The following is a 17,390-nucleotide window of genomic DNA, read 5'->3' as shown; positions in this document are numbered from 1 at the left end:
ACCAAAGTCGATGCAAAATATAATTTCAGTATGATGCACTAATGTGTAATCTAATTTAAGTACAATGTTGAAGTTTGAAGATGCTGTTCTATACTACAGTTCAGAGGGAAATGTTCCACTATGTTTAGCTATCTAAGAAAAAACATTGTCATCTTATTAAAAATGATGCATTACTACAGATTAAACTATCCAAGAGTATGTAAAATTGTTCAAGCTATCTCCACCTTAACAACAGCAACATTAAATTGCTGTTTACATGTTAATGCATCAGTCATAATAATCTAATATAATTACAATGTAAACATCTGAAATAGACCTTCTGCTTGATTAGTAGTTTATTTTTGATACTTATGGTTATTTTGCTGTTAATACTTTTGTTAATATTTAAGTAAATGAATGAAGGACTTTTACTTCTAAGTAAATATTCTGATGTTGTGGTATTCCTACTGAAGGAATGGATATATACATACATACATACATACATACATACATACATACATACACACACATATACACAAGTTTTCTGGATAATTTTCACACCACTGCAATGCATGCTGAGGTGTATATTCAAACAAGCTAACACTGTTTCTAAACATCTTAATTTGAAGAGAGGAGGAGACATGGAGGAGAGTTTGTGTGTGTCTGTGCATGCCAATATGTTATGTATTGTTTGTGTGTGTTTGTGAGACAGATGAGGTTTTGATTGTGAATGAAACCTGAAGGTTTGAGGTAAGTACGAGTTAATAACAGAGAGAGGGAGAGGGATCTTAACAGAGGTATAGTGTTCAATCAGCCTCAGTCAGGAGATTGGGAGCACCTGTATGTGTCAGTGTTTGTATCATCTTCAACTCTATTGAGTGCTGCTCTTGACAGGGATCAAATTCACAACCTTGGGTCTAAAAGGGATACTGATGAGGTTCCATCTTAAACCACTGGACTACATGGGTAAACTACTAGCAGATGGCAAAAGATTTTTCCAAGAGAAATTGGTTCACCTCTTTAAGATGGCTCCTATGACTCATACGTCTAACATGTGTCACAGCAAGATCAGATTTTCATATTTAGACTTTTAATTGCACAAAAAATAAGGGTTGCAGCTCTTACATTCTTATAATATGAAAAGGTGCTGAAGTCACATTGCATGATGGTACATAATAAACATGTGGAGCAATTTTGTTTATAAGAGCAGAATTATGAGGAGCCCCGAGCCAGTATTGAATCCACAACCTTACAATCTAACAGGGAGAGCTGACCATTAACAGGGATTAAAACCACAGAACCAGGTGCAGCAATCACACAATTAAGATAAATGATGAGTCATATACTGTAATTATGAAAACAAGCATACAAACAAAAATAAAACAAACAGGCAATAGATTTGTAAAACTCCATAACAGCCATATACAGATGGCTGACAAATTAAAGGAAAAAACAGAACATGTCTGAATGCTTGACCCCTACAGTGAGGGGATCTGGTGGCTCCGTTATGCTGTGGGGGGCATTTTGCTGGCATGGTTTTGGTCCATGTGTCCCCTTAGAGGGAATGATCAAGGCAAATCAATACAAAGGTGTTCTGAGGTATCCTGATGGGAGTGGTCTCTTCCAGGATGACAATGCCCCCATCCACAGGGCACAAGGGGTAACTGAATGGTTTGGTAAGTATGCAAATGATGTGAATCATATGCTATGGCCTTCACAGTCACCAGATCTCAACCTAATTGAACACGTATGGGAGATTTGGACCGACATGTTAGACAGCACTCTCCACCATCGTCATTAAAACACCGAATGAGGGAATATCTTTTGGAAGAATTATGTTCAACCCTCCGGTTCAGAGACTTGTAGAATCAATGCCAAGGTGCATTGAAGCTATTCAGGCAGCATGTGGTGGTCCAACACCTTACTAAGACACTTTATGTTGGTTTTTCCTTAAGTTTGTCACCTATCTGTAAGTATGAGGCAAAAATCAGATCATAATATAACATTAGTCATTCATGGAGAAAAATAAACTATATCAGTCTGACAGTCTTGAGGATATCTTATTTTTAAAAACTTTACCAGAGGTGAGTAAGGAATCTCTTTCTGCTATGAAATGAGGTATGTTTGGTACACCTTTAAAAAAAACAAACATCTTAAAACATTTCGCTCAGAGGGGGACGGAAAAACGTCAACAAATAGCACGTGTCGGCCTCCCGCTTGCCGTACTTGGCTCCGCCATTAATGACAAGTCTCGTTGCTAACCGGAAGCTTTCCTGGTTACCCACTAACAGTAACAAGAACAGCTGACAGACACTTCCAGGCTTTGTATGGATTTTTTATAGGAAGCCTTACACAGAGAGCATGGAGGAGGACGCACGGTGCTTTCAGGTACTTTTATACTTCCCGTTCGCTTTCCTCTTTCACTTTAGCGGTGCTAACGTCCGACCGCGGCAGTTAGCTCCCCTCACAGTGTCGCCGCTACGGAAAGTTTACAATAACAAGGCACGATATTGTAAAAGTTGACGGCAAATTACATGTTGTTGCCATATAAAACGCGCCTAGTGTAGGTTAACTTGAAGCATTAAGTAACAACAAATGTGGTTCAGCTGGGTTTTGTTCGTACGTTAGCTGATATAACAACTTATTCATCTGACTGCTGATTTTGCATTAATGTAACTGAGCGCTGTGACAGAATAACCCTTTAAAACATCATTCTGAGCATCATTTCTGCAGCGAAAACTCTCCTGTGCAGTTACTTTTCACTTTCCTAGAGAAATCAGTCGGTTATACTGCTGGTTGGTCCTTTTTGAGTGTTCCTCTCCACCTTAAATGAACGCTATAGAGGAGCAAAGTGTAGAGCTGTTATAGTTTAAACTATTATCTGTGGTTCAAAGCAGCGTTCAGGAAGTTATTTTGATGCAGAGAACAACTGATTACACCAATCATGAAAGACATTATGGCTGAAGTAGTGTTTTAGAGATGCTCGCAGGAGGGAGACCGAAAATTGTTATGCCTATTCTTAGTAGTTGTACATTTAAGTAACCTGAAATCATGTGTGGCTGCAGCTGTCAATCTGTCATTTTTTAGAATAACTAGTTAATTGTCTGAAAAATAATACATACAACAATAATATGAGAAAGACATAAAAACATGTATGACTATATTTCCTAGAGCCCAAGGTGACATCTTCATGTTGCTCTTTTTGTTTGACAAACAGACCAAAAGAGATATTAAATTTATGATGAAATAAAACAGACAAAAAGGAGCAAATCCACATTTGAGTAGCTGGAACCAGTGAATGATTATCATCCAGACCTTGGTCACTTATGGACTGTCATACTTTGTTGGAGTGAAAGTGAAATGTGTAGGACTTTACAGGGCTAGACCAAATTTGCTATGTAAGCCATGTTGCCTCTAGGCAAAAGTGCAGTTGCACTTTGCTATTGCATTTATAAACCAACTTTGTACTTGATTAATCCACTAATTATTTTTCTAATTCAACAATTAGGCCTACTTGTTTTGTTTATAAAATGCCCATCACAAGTTCATAGAACCCAAGCTGATGTCTTCAAATAGCTTGTTTTTTCAACCAACCACATATATCCCAAAGACATCCAATTTAGAAATACAGAAAACAGATAAAAACAGCAAACCCTCACATCCCAGAGGCTGGCACAAACTAGCGTTTGGTATTTTTCCCTTGATGACTGACACCTGTGTGCATTGTCATAAACACTTGAATGTTCTTTTTTATTTTATCCTTCCCTGTTCTCCCCTTTTTGTAGCGTTTCTCTTCGCACTGTAAAACACTTGGGATTATTTGTATTGTGTTTAAAATGCACTATAGGTAGAGTTGAGATGAGCTGAGTGAAATAATGAATTGATTTTTACACTTGTTTTCAAGTAAGTTGATTCACTAAATGATTAGTTTACTAATGTTACACCACAAGGGTCATGTATTAAATCATTTGCAGAAAATAGATGTAAAATGGTGCTGTTGAGGAATTAAGAAATACGGTTTACTCTAAGCGGGAAGACAGTATTGTGGCACCTTGTCTAAATGTTCAGAAGACCAGCCTTTGATGAGGGTACGAAAGTGGAGAGCTTGCATCTAAAAATATGGCAGGATCATTATTGAAGACGCCTCTGTAAATACATTCATTTCCAGAAAGGCTCATGGTGAGGTGCATTTCTTTGGAGAGATTTGAAGGATTACTGAGTCATTAATGGTAACCTAATGCCAGTGATATATGGGGTGTCATACAGGTCTGAAGATCTAAGTCCAATAATGAGCTAAAGCATGTCTGCACAGGTATAATCCTAAATCTTGACTCCACATTTTGCTAAGAGAGGCGCTGTTGATAGCAAAGGTTAATCCTCCTATTGATTAAAAAACTGAGGATGACATTTGTTCTGGCCCACTCTGAGTCCCTGTTGTCAGAAATACAACCAGAATCTGAGCAGGATAAATGACATTTGAGGTGTTTAAAGCATTTAAGCAAACCAGTTCATTCAAGTAGCTGCAACTGCGTTGGTATTTCTATTTTAAGTATCTCCCGCATGTAGTAGCTGTAGGTCAATATACTGTATGTTTAATGTTTAATACAGTTTTTTCATGTATTACCCGTGAGGCTGTGTAAAACCTTACTGACAGCAAGGAAATGATTAATTACTGTGAGTGGGCAGTGGATGGATGCCTTTGCTCTTCACATTAGTGCTGAAACGATAATAGAAAATTAATTCTCAAATGTGACGATTTGCTGCTTTTCTGTTTTTATGTTGTGAATTGAGTATTTTTATGTTTCAGACTGGACAAAACAAACAATTTAAAGACATCACATTTTCACTATTTTCTAGGCATTTTTATAAATGATTCAAGACACAGGATTCTAGACATTCAAACATTTTATAGACTACTATTAATGGAAAAAGGGCATTTTTTTCACGACAGACTTAAAAATGCTTTTTGTTTTGTCTGTTAAAAGTGCGAATAAATCAACCAAACAAAGGCAACAGATTCAGCGGCTGCAGTGTTTATGATTTGGACTGTTTAACGTGTGAGTCAAGAAGTGGAGCCCTGTTAAGGTGGCGCAGTTTAAAAGAACAGACCACGACAGACAGAATAATCAATAATGAAAATAAATGTTGCAGCCTTACCTCACGTTATCTGTAATAGTAGTAGTTTAGTTACTAAAATGATATTTAATTCTGTAACATTTTGAATTTGGTTAACATCCACATTTCCTGTTATTTTTTTAGCTCTTCTTGCATGGTGTTTACCATGTGAAAGATTAGGTTCAGAAGTTTACCTGTCTCCTTCTACTTGGGCGGGATTTATTTAAGCAGCGTTGAGGACCGCAGGACCAAGATGTAATAGGGGTGTCAATATTCGTCATGTCAGCAGGTTTTGCTTCATTAATCTGTCTGATTGATCTAGCAACCATGTGGTTCCATGACCTTGCTTTGCACAAATAAGAACTGCACCCATGCCAGTGTTACCTGATCTACTGCTCCACTGATGGATTAGTGCTTGACTTATTGAAAGAGCAGGACAGAGACATTTGGACACCAAAGCTGCAGTTGCTGAGGGGATTACATGTGTAACAGAGTTGGAAGTGTATTGTTACAGTTTACGAATGACGTCACACAGCCATAATTGTGACAGGGGATGAAGTCATTGTGGACTGCTGCGTTGTGGTAAGTCCGATCAGTTGGAGGAACAAAAATGATTGAATATATCATTTCTAGAAGACACTGGAGAGAAATAGATATATCAGCAACAGAGGTAGCTGGAATATTTGTTGCTAGTAATAAACATATAATTTCTAACCTGATTTCAATCCTTAAATATCTTAAAAACTAAACATAATCATAATCAATGATCTTTGGGTTTTGGACTGTAGATCTAACAAAACAAACTATTTGAAGATAACACCTTTGGCTTTAGGGTGTCATAGACATTTTTCACAATTTTATGACATTTTATAGACTGAAGAATGTGAAATGAAATGAAAAGTCATTCACAGCACACTATAAGTAGCATACACCCTGACCAAAGTTTAGCTGGATTTGCTCCCCTCTTATTAATGCCATACTAGCCCAGTTTGTGAGACTGAAAATGAGGTGGTTTTCAAGCCATTACTGTCATTCTTGTCATGGATCTCCTTTGTTAGATATGCCCTTCAACTTCCATTAAAAAGAGAATTTCTGTTTTCTTTTTTTGTTACGATATGTTATTGTTGCTCTGGCAGTCATCTTTTTATAAAAGTGCATTTGTCTGCACTACGTTTCAGATCTGTCAGTTCAGTTAAATTTGGGTGTTAGGTAAGGTGACCCTGGCTGCTTGGAACAGAACAAAGCTTGAATTAAAATGCAGTAACTTAACATTTCAAGTCAAAAGCCTGTTCTGCATACAAATTTAGGTTAGTTTTCCACTTATGGATTAAACTAGCATGTTCATAAAATGATCTTGTACTGTCATAATAGATCAACATTGGTGGCCAGTGCTTTGTGCTGTGCTTCAGTGAATGTTATACTTATATTAGCACAGAAATCTGTTCTTCTTACATAACTGTTTTGTGATTGAGAGGTGCTTCTTTTCAGAAATGGTAAAAACTCCTAATTCTAACTCCTAATTTTAATTGGAAATCAATTTATTCAGCGAAATAACTGAGATGCCCAGTTAAAATCAAGGTTGAATAAGGCTTACATTGACCCATATAGTTGCAATGGAATGGAATAGATGGATGTTATATTTTCCAGTCACTATCTCATTTATATTTTGATGGACTGTACACATTAATGCTTATGGCCCTAAGGGAAAAGCAGTGAAGTTATTGATGATATATGTAAAATAACTCTTCCTCTACATGCCCCATCTTTGTGAACACAAGGATTAATATGACTCTGTTATTTCCACCTGCAATCCTAATTCAGTTTATTAAAATTCATCACCATAACAGCACACCCACTTTCCACCATATGGTCAGTATTTTTACTACTTGAAATTTCTGTGAGTGGCGGGCAGTCCCTCTGCTTTCAGACTGTGTGTTGTCATGTCATATCCTTGATTATCAGAATGCAATGTTAGAGTAGCTGAAAGCTTGTTTAGAAATATTAATGAGATTTAGGCTACAGGTTTATATGCACACACTAGCTCTACAGTGTGGTTTAATTAAAACATACAAGTCTGCCATGCAGCATAAAATTACTGTTTTTATTGCAAGCGTCAATCATAAACTAACCGAATTTGCATGTGTACCACTCTTCTAGAATGCTACTATTGTAAAAACTTCAATATTTTGTTCAAGCTGAGGAGGAAGACATGTCAAAATCCTTTTAGAAACTTGGAAACCATTTACAGAAAGCTGAGATACAGGTTATATTCACTTAATGCAGAGCCATTATGCTGTCAAACAGATATGATCTAAATTGGATTGTTTTTAAAGTTTAAATGATTAGTCAATTTATCATTTAGTCGATCTACAGAAAATTTATCGACTTACACTTTCGATGATTGATCCTTTAAAGCCTCTGGGAATTTGACTTGAAATAGTAAAAATACATATATGATATCAAAGTTTAGTGTCTCATTAAGCATCCACAAAAATCTGAGTGAAAATAAACATTTGTAACGGTTTGAAAACTGAGTTAAAAAAACAGCTCATTTTGCTGTTTAGCTACTGGGGGCTGGCTAACTACAGTAGCTAAGGACTGGGTTTCCATGGTGCAGAGTCGTGCTTCTAACTCACTAAGCCTCGCCTCCAACACAGTAAATAAACTACAATTATTACATGTACCATTATCACTAAAGGAGGCAGAGGAATAGATAAATGTAAGACACACCGTGCAAGAGAGAGAGGGAGAGGGAGAGAGGGAAGCCATCGCTACCTGCTAAGCTAAAGTAACTTGCAGATCTGAAAAGTGTGCTGTGTGACTTGCGAGAAAGCTGCTAAAAGAAGGAGCGAGTTAAGAGTAGCGCCTTTGACACAGCCCGTTCAAGGCGGGAATACTGTGCCTTTAATCTGCCTCGCTGTTCTGTATTCAAGGTACGGACACGGCGTGGGGGGCAGAGTTGCGCCACCCATAACCCGGCCATGGAGGCAGTCACGGGGAGCTGATGTTGCTGTGTTAGCCCATATTCAGACCAGGGCGTGTTTGTGCCTTAGAATGTAACTGCTGTGAAACAATCAGGGAATAAAGTTTTATTGATCTGATTCACCAGCTTCCTCACTACCAGCGCTCCCTCACTTCATTCACCCTCTAGCTCACTCGACCATAGCTGCTCTCTCTCTCTCTCTCTCTCTCTGTTTCTCTCTAAAGTATAACTTTACTTTTAACGTTATCAAACGAAGAGAAATGTCCTCATCTCGTTCTAGTAACTTCTTTTTACTCCCTCATGGCAGAGTCTACAGCTCTGATCAGTCTGATCTCCGTCATGCCTCTGAATGCGGTATGCCGCCATGCTATGTAAAAGCACACACGGAGGTGGCTTTATGCCAGCATTGTGTGGTTCAGTGTAAAAAAAAGCAAAGGCAGTTCAAAGGCGGATCCTCTTTACAGCTATAATGCAGGTTCTCTGTATAAAAGAGGCTAGTTCTTGAGCAGAACTAGTGTAAGTTTAGACGTACAGCAGGTAATTTGCCACAGTAAATAGCAAAATTAACTGGGTTGAGATGCAGAAACACTACAAATGACACAGAAAGTCCAGCAACCGGAAATGAGACGGCAGGCTTACCGCCATATGTCACGTTGTTTATGATTGGTTTGCGGAATTTACTGCGGAATTTTCGTATTAAATGTCTGAGCATAACCCCGCCCAATTCAAAACCGATATCAGGAAGGTTTACAAAAACTTAAATGACAATATTTTGAATTTGAATTGAAATTAATTTCTAATACTTTTTAGATGCTTATTACTGCTGCTTATTACTATAAGACCCTAAATTACACAGTTAGAAGGCTTCAAGTAGGTTTTTCCAGGTAAAATATCAAATATTCTCTTGTTCCAACCTCTCAGTCATCACTCAGGATTTGCTGCATTTTTTGGTCTTTTGTGATAGAAAACTAAATATCTTTGAGTTTCGGACTGTTGGTCAGGCAAAACAAGTAATTTGAAGTAATCACCTTGGGAATTTTTCACTATTCTCACTATTCTCTATACATGAAACAATTGATTCATTGAGAAAATAATTGGCAAATTGATTGCTAATGATAATAATCATTAGATACATTCCTAATTGAATCCTAATTGATTTAATATTTCAATGTTATTGTTAATGTTATGTTAGCTGCAGGCAAAGCACACTATTCAACTGTATTATTTTGGAAAATATAAATATTCAATCTGGACTGGTGCATTTTTAAATGACTGATCAGGAGTCTGGAAAAAAAACACCAAAAGAGGACAGAGGCGTTGTTGCAGTTTCAAGTTTTTGGTTTTTACTTTAAAACATTTAGAGCAGTAAACAGCAGCTAATAAATTCTGTAGCTGTGCGTCAGCCAGTTACTGCATTACTTACATGTATTAGGCTGATGATGTCACAGTCCTAAACTGCTTGTAAAGTAGAACATCAACACTCGTCAGCACCCACTGCTCTCAACATCATGTAAACAACTTTACTTCCTCAGCAGCGTTTTGACTGTGGCAAATGCTTCATTAGGAAGTAGGATGTTATACATTGTAAATCCATTATAATTTTGTTACCCTGTTCAATGCTGTACATGCACATGTCTGTCTCTCCTGGGAGAGGGATCCCTCCTCTTTTGCTCTTCCTGAGGTTTCTTGAGGGGTTTTTTAGGGAGTTTTTCCTTATTTGAATCGGGGGTCTAAGGACAGGGGATGTTGTATTGCTGTACAGACTGTAAAGCTCCCTGAGGCAAATTTATGATTTGATATATTGGGCTATACAAATAAAATTCACTTAACTTGACTTGACATGTCCAAGTGTTTACTTTGGTCAATTACATGCAGTTACAAGCAATTTAGACCTGTGACATCATCGGCCTAATTGATGCAACTCAGTAATCAGCTGGCACACCTGGTATTGATTAGCTGCCGTTTGCTGACACATCTGCCTGTTCCTGATGGTGGTTTTAAGGTAAAACTGAATGCTGAATGTGTCTCTGTTCTTGTTAAACTCTTGTATGTTTTGATCCCCTGACATCTGTAAATGTTATTTAAATACTGCCTTAAGATGATTATACCCAGCAGTCCCATCATACATTTACACCCCATGATGTGAATGTAAACACTTGTTAGGCTATTATGGCCTGACCCTCTGCCAATTAATATTAGCGTAGTTTTTCTTGCTTCAGAGTTTGTTTGTTATGAATGTAAATCTGCACCCTTACTGTTTTGTCACATCTTGTGTAAAAGTGCCCTCAGTAATATTTTGATTTCATCCGCTAAATCTATCTGACTAGACCTTCCTGCCTGAGGCCACTTACTAAACTTAGTGCTGTGGATGGCACCATGCTGAGAACATTTCCCATGTTCTGAACCGAGTTGTTTTTGCCCCACTTCTGGTGAGGAAAGGTGACATTTCTCATTATAAGATGTTTTATTGAGCCTCAAAGGAGTTTGGGAGCTGGATGACATGAGGCTGAGCGAATCAATAAACTTGTGTCTACAAAACAATAACAGGTCAATAGTGTAAATCAGTGCTTGGGAATTATTCTGATCTAGCAAAACTGTATGCATATTTTTTGTTTCAAAGATAAAATTATTAGCCTAATATTTTGTCATATTGATCATAGTTCCTCTATCAGGCTTCAATCTTCATTTCTTCACTGTACATAATGTAATCGTCTCCTCACACTGCAGCCTATCCTAAAAAAATGTAAAATTCTTATCCACTTATTTGTCATAACCACTAAACTATGGTTAAATCCCCTAATCATTATCTTGAAAACCTGACAACACACATTAAGATCATGTTGCATTTCCCTTTAACCATTATAATGTGGGCATTTAATTGTGTTAATTGCCTTTAATTATATATAATTGAGACCTTTACTGTTGAGTATCAGGCAACACTGAGTTCAACCTGATATTTTTAATTTAATTCCTTACATAACAGAGCTGCATAGTGCACACTTTGCCGCAAGGAGGCCTTGATTTAAATTAGTAGAGCACTTTAGACATGTTTGATTGCTGAAAATTACATTAAGAAAATTCAGCAGCACAGCTTTCTCTAAAAGGATTCTAATGTAGTGTCATAGGTCTTTGTGTTTTGTATAATATCCTTGGAAAGAGGAATGTTGGTTTGTAAAATATGTGGCAGGAATGTTTGTACAGATCAAATGCAGGTTTCAGACAACAGAACAGTTTAAAAGTGTGGTACAGGTGCTATTTGTTGCTAGTGTGCAAAAAAATAAGTTTTTTTAACCTAATGTGGACTACATAGCACCAGGAGACTTAACCCTCATTTTGAAATGTCACTTCTTATTCTCAGACAGAAAACACTGTTAAAGGGCTGACAGAAGTATAATATTTCCCCCTTTGTTTGGTGTAATGAAAGGTGATGTCAGTCCATGAGAGTTTGGCTTTTTTAATTGAATATTTTTCTGTTATAACATCACTCCATGCTATTCTCTGTCACTTATTTTCCTACAGTATTTACATTATGTGCACTGCAGGGGTAGAAATGAGGGCAAAGTTAATATGCAGATGAAGACATTTAGTTGGCATAGTAACTTAATTATAGTCACCTCCCTCGTAGAGGTCATGTTACCTTCTGTTCCATGGCTGTTAAAAATAAATCTATTTCATAAGTTTAAACATCACCTACCTCCTCAGTACAAAAATAAACTAGCTTAAATGACAGTATGGGAGCAAATGGTGCAGCTTCCCAGGAGGCTTAAAAAATAGAGCTGTGGACTCACTCATATTCCAAGCACCACATGGGATATGCTGTACTGTAGGCCTACCTAAGTAACATAGAAGATGAATGAAAAATTCACAGTGACCTTGCAGTATACATCCAGGATAAATGTAAGTGCATTGCATTGGTTTTACTTTCATGGGAAAGCCCAGTGCTTGATAACAGGTTCCATTTAGTCCTAAACACTGACCTGCTATTCTCAGCGTACTTTTTCCAGAGGCAGACTGAATTGCTGTTGAAATTGGTCTAACCACCTCACTACAATATCCTTTATCACTCCCTGTGGTCAGTCATTTAGGCTATGTGGCTTTCAACTTTAGGGTAAATCTTCTAATCAGATCTCAGTGGACCCTGATCTTATGTGACGTCTTGGAAAGGTGTGAAGTAAATTAATTTCACACTCCAGTAATTCTGGAATCAGCTCTGACATTGACAAATAGGTGGTAGATGTACTTTCATGTTAATCCTACGCAGGGAAAAGTGCAGTGTTCATCATACCCAAACATGATCAGATATCAGAGATGCATGACTTTTAAAATTCATGAGCTGAAAAACAATGTGAGCTGTACTTTATACTTTGTTTTACAATGATTACCTGATCATCTGAGGATGACCTCAGAGCTTAAAGCCTTTTGGGCAGGGAAAGTACTTTCATGAATGCCATATTTTTCATACAGATGAAAGCCACACTTTTAATCAGGCAGCGCTGATGATGGGTTATAATTTTGGTGATTGAACTAAATCTTCAGTTGTGGTGATGAGCTATGAGGGCTTTGATTATGACAAAAAGTGGTCACAACATCAATGCACACTTTACCCTTGGCTATCATGTCCTGTATGAATGACATCTACATATTTTGAACTAATGGGAACTTGAATTAGATTTTGCAGGTTTTCAGTGGATTTTCAAACCCCTGTGTTTTAGGTTTCTTAGGATTTGATTAGTTGCTGTCTGTCTTTCTTTTCTGGTTTTATCTGAGCTTGCTTTTATTGATAGGATATATGGAGAGTAACATGCAAAATAAACCTATTTACCTCTGCACCAGACATATTCCACAACCGGAATTGTTTATGTGAGTGCTCTCAAACCTATCAAACAATAAAGCTTCAAATTACTGTAAAACTGAAACACAATCTTAACCTGTAGACTTAGTAAAGATAGGCTCGGCACCATCACTATGACTTTTTAATGAAAGATAACAGCTGATTAGCTGCCAAGACATTTGAAATGACTCCAACTCTAAAGCCAGGATACAATTCTGAGAGAGCTCTGTGTCTGTAGCAGCCAGACATTTGGATTAATGTGCAAAAGGATTTGACTGGTTTTCCTCCCTCAGAGCAAATGCTGGAATCAGATGTATAAACTGAACCCATATAAGCGTTTTTTATCCTTTTGCCGAGACAAGTAACACTGTGAAAGTTTTGCTTGCCCTATGAATATTTTTATCTTCTTAGTGAATCAACATGGAAAAAGCCAACTTTCATATATATATATATATATATATATATATATATATATATATATATATATATATATATATATATATATATATTAAATAGTATAATGATAATATAACTGATCTAAAACACAAAGTAATTATTTAAGTAAGTTAGTATGTTAAATGTTCAATTTTGGCATCTATATAACTTTAAAGCAAAAACTGTTCCCTATGTATAAGCTGTTAAATGTAACAGATTTCTGTAAATGCATGGGGAATGTATAATCTTTCTTTCATTACAGTGATTAGACATAATGAGGGATTGCATTTATCTGCTTTGTCAGCTTTTGGCTGTCATTGCAGGCTGTGACTGTAGGCTATTTGTGGTAACTGCTGGTAGTCGTCTTTTCTTTAGCTTTGAAATAGTCTGTACAAACAGTATTAAGCAAGTTATCGTGTCGTCTTCATCAACTATCTTAGAGGGTGCAGGTTTGGCATACATTAATTGGTAAGGCATTGATCAGAAATACCTAATCAAGACCTTGTTTTAGTGATTATTATTCTGTGCTGCAGACTTATGTTTGTGTAATGTTTGTTGCACAATTGCTTGTTCAGTAAGACAAATATATTTGTAAGGTGGAACTTTTAAGTTGAGGCTTATCACCATAAGGTTTTTTTGGGCACTGACACTGTTAGCTGCCCCTTGTAACTCTGGCCATCTGACTTACAGTATTTTCTTTGTCGTGGCAGTCTGCTGCTTTTGTACTGTATGTATTTATTTGTATTTATTGATATTAAGAAAATGCTTTGTCCAGCATTTTATAGACACAGCAAATTTCATTATATCACTACCTTAAAAAATTATGTATAATTTACAGTATGTTTATGTGAACCTCAGTTGCTAATTTTAACTGGCAAACTCAATAGTTTAATGTTACCGAAGTGTCCATGAAGTGGATTAAGAAAGTTGACTGATGGCGCTATTGGGGAGAACGCCACAGTAATATGGACAATAAGAAGGCATTAAAGGACTGCACAGAATCTTGTGCTGAGGATGGGACGTCCCTCTCGAGCAGTGCTTTAAAACTTTTTGCAGCAATGTGGGCTCTCATCTTAGGGCCTGAGTTTCAGTGCAGGATTACAGGTATTGCACATAGTTTCATCGATTCCTGCAAATCTAGCACTTATAATGCGGGAAAATCCTGCACACATTTACAGCAGTGTCTAATAAAGTTCAGCCAACGTTTGCACCAGTGCGGAATGCAGGACAACTGGCAGGAAGTGTTGCATCAGATGGCAGGGCTCGAGACTAATGGCGTGCTGTCGTCCCAGGTACGGTAGAAAGTGTGTTCAGTTATTTTATACTATCACTTAGCAAATGACAAACTGAACTGAGTGCTGACTACAATGGAGCGCGTCTTCTCATGCAGTTACTATAGTTACTATCACTGGCTGGCTACTCTGCACAAGACCTGAAATGTTCCTGCGGTACAGGTCCATCTGTCCCCTCAGTCACAAATGGCTTGCTGGCAGGATTTCAATATATCATTGTAGTCTTTTTTGTCATAATCTAAGTCTTAAACACTTATCAAACATAGCTTGAACATGGACAGTAGTGATGCAAGCCATTGCACGGATTGCAGTTATATTCATGCACACCGCGGTTATTCCGTGAATTGGGCAGGTCAGGTCATGAAAAATTACATTCTGATTAATAGCAGATGGGTCATGAGTGGTGAAATAATAAATCATTAATGAGGAAAGTATTAATTACATTCTCTAAAATGTGAACATAGCAGTGAACAGAGCAGAGCTGCAGCGCTGTGGTCTGCTGCCTCTGTTGTTCAGGAAACTGAAATTGAAGAGCAGACACCATTTTTGAGGATGTGAAACAATGGCTAACAGAGAAGAATTTAGATGGAGAAAAACTTGCAGCAGTTTGTTCTGATGGTGCTGCTGTTATGACAGGGTGCCGCCAAGGAGTTGTTAAAAAAAACTCAGAGTGTATTCAACTCAGAATGGGTAGGGGTGCATTGCTCAGCTCATCGTCTTGCTCTTGCTGCTAGTGATGCAGCCAGATCTGTGCAACAGGTTAAAAAGTTTCAGCAGGATTTGAGGTCAATTTTTGTATTTTTCAGTAATTCTGCTGTTCAGAAGTAACAAACTGCATGAATTGCAGAAACAGTTGGATGTGCCCCAACTGAAGTTTACCCAGCTACATACAGTGAGGTGGCTGTCAATTTACAATGCTGTGTCAGTGATCAGTAGATCACTGAAAGCCCCGAGATATGTCCTGGAGCACATGGCTGCCTCCAACACTCAGGACTCTGACAAAGCCAAAGGTCTACTGACAGCCGTCAGACGGCTGAACTTTGTGGCCCTCTGTCACATGATGAAGGATGTACTTATGCATGTAGTTCCTCTCTCAAAACATTTTCAAAGAGAATATCTGGATTTCTCCACAGTCCAACCAATGGTTGAAGGTACCAGAGAGGTAACCTGAGAGAAATAATAGTCTGGCCCTTCAGAAGAGAAATTCTTTAGCTCTCTTTCTGGCAACAAGTTTAAAGGAGACAAGCTTTTTGACTTCAACACTCAAAAATCAGCCTTTGATGACATGAAGAGCAGGTTTGTAAGATCCTTGATAGGTGAAATTGACAGAAGATTCCCTGCTGACACAATGGATATTCTGTCATGGTTCACTGTTTTGGAACCAAAAAAAGTCATTGTGACAAAACACTCCTCTGAGAATTTCTTTCTCTGTGGTGCAGCTCCTACTGACATACTTCTCATGTAAGTGCAGAGGAAGCTTGGTCAGAGTTTGCAATGCTAAAGCAAGTCATGGTTTCTAGTGACTTGTATGCTTAATTTTCCTTTCAACAGTTTGCAGAGACTGTGTTGCATGAACATAGTGGTGTATTCACTGAAATTAAGAAACTCATTAAGATGATTATGCCATTATGATCATACCATTTACGAGTGTGTCATGTGAACATGGATTCAGCAGGCAAAACAGGATTAAAACTAAATTCATAAATTCACTGATTAATACAAACCTAACCAATCTGATGCTCATTTCAGAGCTTAGCTCTCCCCAAAAGCAGTTTTATTTTAACAGAGCTGTTGTCAAGTAGAAAGATGAAGAGGAGGAGACAGAGGACGGGGAAAAAATAGAGCCTGGAGACAAGAGAGAAGAGGGAGCCACCAAAAGAAAGACTAAGGACACTGATGCAGCTCAAAGAGATGACCACTAAGAGAGGAGAAGGAGAAAGAAACAACAAATTACAGCTATGTGTATATATAGTTCAGAGAATCCCACGTGCCAAGTTATCAAAGACTGTGATGTCATGTGAATGTGGATTCAGCACACGAATCAGGATTAAAACTAAAGTCAGAAATTCACTGAGAAATACAAACCCAACCAATCTGATGCTCTTTTCAGACCTTGGCTGCTCAAGAGCAGTTTGATTTTTTCTTTTAGCAAAGTTGTTATCAAGTGGAAAGAGATGAAGCGAAGGAGACAGCGTATAGGGAAAGAATAGAGCATGGAGACGAGAGAGAAGAGGGAGCCACCAAAAGAAAGACTAACACTGATGCAGCTCAAAGAGATAACCACTTAAGAGAGAAGGAGAAAGAGACAACAAACTACAGCAATGTACTGTATGTAGCTCAGAGAATCCCTTAAACTGGAGATGGCGATGAAATGCAATCTGAGGTAAGAATAGGACAATGCGAGACCTGTAGTTGAGGTCACAAGTAGTATCCCCCCGTTTTGATTTTCTTTAATTTAAATTTCTCTTACTCTTACCTAACCAGTATTCTGTCTGAGCCTTAAACTCGGTGTGAACTGCCACATGTGATGCTGGCCTTAGTTTACCTGGGAGATGACTGACAGCTGTTGGAATGAGAATAAGTAGTGACAGACAATTAAAGTACTGAATTCAGCCTGGCCTGACCTTCTGATCAATGCACTCCTGTTTAGAGCTGGCAGGCTAGAGACCAGCACTCTTTTTCCAGACTAATAAAGACGGCACCGAGAGCAGCTCCTGGGCTGGACTGCCAATACTTTTAACACCCCCATTGATTC

General features: G+C 37.9%; 1 protein-coding gene across 7 annotated transcripts in view; it reads left to right on the top strand.

Annotated features, from left to right (window-relative positions):
• Positions 1–2,203: 2,203 nt before the first annotated feature.
• Positions 2,204–17,390, top strand: part of enox2 (ecto-NOX disulfide-thiol exchanger 2) — a 188,213-nt gene continuing 173,026 nt past the window's right edge. For 3 of the 7 annotated variants that reach the window (XM_044363283.1, XM_044363286.1, XM_044363284.1), the window contains exon 1: positions 2,206–2,367. The gene's annotated coding sequence lies outside the window, so the exon portion shown is untranslated. Of the gene's footprint in view, positions 2,368–10,050; positions 10,080–17,390 lie in introns of those variants that run through there. The other 4 variants (XM_044363290.1, XM_044363282.1, XM_044363285.1 and 1 more) reach the window with 3 other exon arrangements.

The sequence above is a fragment of the Thunnus albacares genome, chromosome 10 (assembly GCF_914725855.1).
Source record: "Thunnus albacares chromosome 10, fThuAlb1.1, whole genome shotgun sequence".
Taxonomy (NCBI): Eukaryota; Metazoa; Chordata; class Actinopteri; order Scombriformes; family Scombridae; genus Thunnus; species Thunnus albacares.
The sequence above is the reverse complement of the archived record's forward strand: the minus strand, read 5'-3'. Positions and strand labels throughout refer to the sequence as shown.